The following is a 4188-nucleotide window of genomic DNA, read 5'->3' on the forward strand; positions in this document are numbered from 1 at the left end:
TGGATGAGAGGGTGGTGGTGGCGAGTCGGTGGGTCCTCGTGCTATGGAGGGACATCATCAGGATTGTCCTCGTAGGCCTCCTCCTCGATAGATTGGGCAAGACAATATTGAGGAGGGTAAGTTCCTCGGCGCCTCGATCATCCTCATACTAAGCATGCTCGAGATGCCTTATGGAGACATCCGCCAATGAGGGAAGGATGATTCTTGGGCAGCGCGGTGCCGAGGAGCCCAAGTGTCGAGCCAACCAAGGGGCCAATGGAGATGACCCTTTTCTATACCGCTCCATCCGGTGCTGAATCGCGAGGGCGATGAAAGAGGCAAGGTCGATGACGTGTCCCGCGACATACACCATAAGAAGTAGGCGTCGTGAGTGTTGACGATGCCGGTGGTCTCTCACCTCCCAGTAGTCGTGTGAGCCAAAATGGCGTGTAGGTACCTCGGGGATGGTGGGAGAGCCGATGCCTTAGAGCGACTAGGATTGTAGGTGGCCCCACGAGAGGCCAAAGTGTGCCAAAGACTTTGAGGGAGAGAAATGTATGTGGCGGTTGAGAGCATGTAGTTCATTCTTCTCATTGAATTCCTCCGTATATAAACCTAGTGCCGTACCGAATTTTGGGATACTGAGCTGGCGAACTAACCCACCTAGGCGAAATTGGACCATGCCGGGATCATCGTAGTTTGTCATATGGTCTGAAGATGGAACATTAAGCATAGTTCCATCGTGATCTCGAGGTATGTTGGCTCGATGATCCCAAAGAACAGCTCTTAAGGGTAGGTGGTTAGGAAGGCCCGAATTGCTTCAGCCATCTGAACTTGTTCTACCGTGGCCTAGTCGATGTAGTGGCCCACAATTAAAGGTCGGACCCGGAGTATTTGGAATAGTTCTTCTTGGGTCCGATGGGAAACTACAAGAGAGGGTGACAAATTTTCATGGTTGGACCTATGGAAGATGACCCTCCTTCCTTTTCTTTGAAGTAGGACGGTGGTTTTTTTCCTCGTGAACATGACATGGTATGCGATAAAAACCATTAATTCATTTTGAGGAATGATCAAAGTAAAATGAAGATAATTTGTAAATAACAATCATAATTTCAGCAACTACTAAGACTAACAAGTTAATCAAAGCAATCAATTGTATGGCATAAAAATGGCAACGAATTTCATGGAATGCAACAAGTGTGACGGATGAAAAATGTTAACACTAAAGGCATGAGTATATATATTGTTCTAATCATGAATATTTATATCTAACTAATCAAATAAAGTAGAGAAATCATATAATGAGTAAGAATTTTAACATGAGAAAGATAATAACTATTCTAGATATAACATTTGTATGATAAAATAAGAAAACAACATGAAAAATTTCATATTATTATGATAAATAGCCCTAGAAATTAGTAAGAATAAACGACGAGAAGAGTGAATAGATGCTAGAAAGAGGAGAATGGGCGAAAATATAGAGTTGGAGCGGGCACGCAGGCGTGGCAAGGAGGCCGTGTGGAATTGCATGAGTTAGGGTTAGGGTTTTGAGTGGGGAAGACAATGAATAGTGCCGGTATTTATAGATTTTGGGGCACACGGCCAGGTAACACACCCATGTTCCCCAATTTCAGCCCGTGTGATTCACGAATTTTGAATTTGGGCGCGTCTGACATTTAGTACACGCCCGTGTTCCTTAGGTGTGTGGGTGCACACGGCCGTGTCGCACGGCTGTTGTCTGGCGTTGTTCACTTCTCCCACACCCATGTATGAAGACCCACGCCCATGTCAATCTAACAGGTTCGACCACGGGTGCTAGACACAGGCGTGTCGCACACTCGTGCTGTTTTAACAGTTTCACCCATGGTTCTTCCACACGGGCGTGCGTTTTGGCAGGTTCGACCACGACCATGTCGCACGGCTGTGGCATTTTATCGTAGCCCGTGTTTAGGGAAATCTTTGCCCTATTTTCACACGGCCCTAAGCACGCCCGTGTGCTTGGCCGTGTCTCTATGGAAAACTTGTATTCAAGAGCTTCGTTATTAAGTAAGGTGTTGGAGACTAAATTTTAAAGAAGTTAATACAGTTAGTGCTTGGGTTGCCTCCTGAGAAGCACTTAGTTATAGTCTAAGCTCGACTTACCTCTCCGTTGAATGATCATGGTGGTTTAAGGAGTTTATACTCCTCATTCCTGCTATTAATCTCATCAAAATAAGGTTTTAAACGGGTGTTGTTTACCTTAAAAGTGCCGAACTTGGGATGACTCACCTCGACCATACTGAACGGGAAAATGCTGAGTACCGTAAGAGGGATTTCTTCATTCGATGTGGTAGCGACAATGTGGGGATCTATGGCATCTAATAAGACTCTATCACCAACCTTAAGTTGATTTGGAAAGGATTGAGCTTGTTCTCGCATAGTTTTGGTTTGTCGTGTGTTCTTGGTTTATGCGTCTGCCATTCATCTAGCTCATCGATTTGTAGCCTTCAATCTTCATGAATGGGTCCTCTACTATTGCTTGAGAATGGTTCATGTACTTCCTTCAAACTCATTTCCTTCAAAGAAGGTTGCACCATATTGTTAGTTTTAGTAGAATGGTTTAGACAATCACCTTCAATTTCCATTGTGTTGCCGAATTGTGAGTTTGAAGGGTGAGTGAGTGTGAGTCATCTGCCAACATCAATATTTGGAGTAGTTGCTAAAAAGGGCCTTCCTAGAGTTAAAGGAGTGTTGCTATCCTCCTTTATGTCTAGAACAATAAAGTCAATGGGAAATATAAATTTATCGATTTTAACTAGCACATCTTCAATAATACCCCTAGGAAATCTTATAGTTTTATTTTCTAATCGAATGCTCATCCTAGTCTGTTTGGGTTTCCCGATACCTAATTGTTTGAACATTTTGTAAGGCATGACGTTCATACTAGCCCCCAAATCAGCTAATGCATTATTAACATCTAAACTACCAATTAAGCAAGGAATTGTAAAACTCTCTAGATCTTTAAGTTTGTTGGGTAGTTTATTCTGGAGAATAGTTGAGCAAACTGCATTTAGCACCACATACGATGCCTCGTCCATCTTCCGCTTATTTGTTAAAATCTCCTTTAAAATTTCATTGCATTTGACATCCGTGATAGAGCTTCAATAAATGGTAAGTTAATATATAATTTTTTTAAGAGTTTAAGGAATTTACCAAATTGTTCATCTGAGCAGTCTTTCCTTGTCGCGTTGGGTATGGCACACGAGGTTTATATTCGACATTCATTGATTTGTTTTTATTATGACCTACCTCACCTTGACCTTTGCTTACCACAGTTTCTTGCCTCGGTTCTACCTCAGGCTCAACAACTCCTTCATCATCTTGAATATTAATTAGTTGAGCTGTTCCCTTGGGTTGGGTTCAATATTACTTGGCAAGCTACCTTGTGGTCGTTCGGAGATTAGTTTGGAACGCTGGCCTATCTGAGTTTCGAGCCCTTGGATCAATGGTTGTTGATTTTTAAATGCTATTTCGGTGTTCTGGAAATGGGTTTTTGACACTGAGATAAACTTTGAGAGCATCTCTTCAAGGTTGGGCTTCTTTTCCTATTGGTAGGGTGGTTGTTGGTAGCCTAGAGGTGGTCTTTGATTTCTTTGACCGCCTCACGAGAAATTTGGGTGGTCTTCCAACCTGCATTGTAAGTGTTACTATATGGATTGTTTTGAGATCGAGGATTATTACCCATGTAATTTAACTGCTCGTTATCCATGTTGTGGACATAAGGTTGGTATTCCGAATTGCTTGGTCCACCTCCACTTGCTCGCACTGCATTACTAGGTGAACCTGTGAAGAACTAAGAAAACCATCAATTTTCTTATTCAAGAGTTCTACCTGATTAGAGAGCATGGTGACCGAATTGACATTATAAACACCGGTTGTTTTCATTGCTTTTGTCCTCATGACTTGCCACTAATAGTTATTCAGTGACATCTCCTCTATAAACTCATGAGCATCTTCAGGTGTTTTATTATTGATGGTTCCGCCAGCAGCTGCGTCAACCATTTGTCGAGTCAAAGGATTCAGGCCATTATGGAACGTTTGAACCTGAAGCCAAAGCGGTAACCCATGGTGAGGGCACCTTCTCAGTAAGTCTTTGTATCTCTTCCATGCATCATAAAGAGTTTCTAAGTCCATCTGCACAAACGAAGAGATATCATTACGTAATTT

At 42.6% G+C, this 4188-nt stretch overlaps 1 non-coding gene across 1 annotated transcript; it reads left to right on the forward strand.

Annotated features, from left to right (window-relative positions):
• The first annotated feature begins 4081 nt into the window (after nt 1-4081).
• On the forward strand, nt 4082-4188 carry LOC128291294 (small nucleolar RNA R71). The gene has a single exon (XR_008281070.1). It is a non-coding gene; the product is annotated as a small nucleolar RNA R71 (small nucleolar RNA).

Source organism: Gossypium arboreum, chromosome 3, assembly GCF_025698485.1.
Source record: "Gossypium arboreum isolate Shixiya-1 chromosome 3, ASM2569848v2, whole genome shotgun sequence".
In the NCBI taxonomy this organism is placed as follows: Eukaryota; Viridiplantae; Streptophyta; class Magnoliopsida; order Malvales; family Malvaceae; genus Gossypium; species Gossypium arboreum.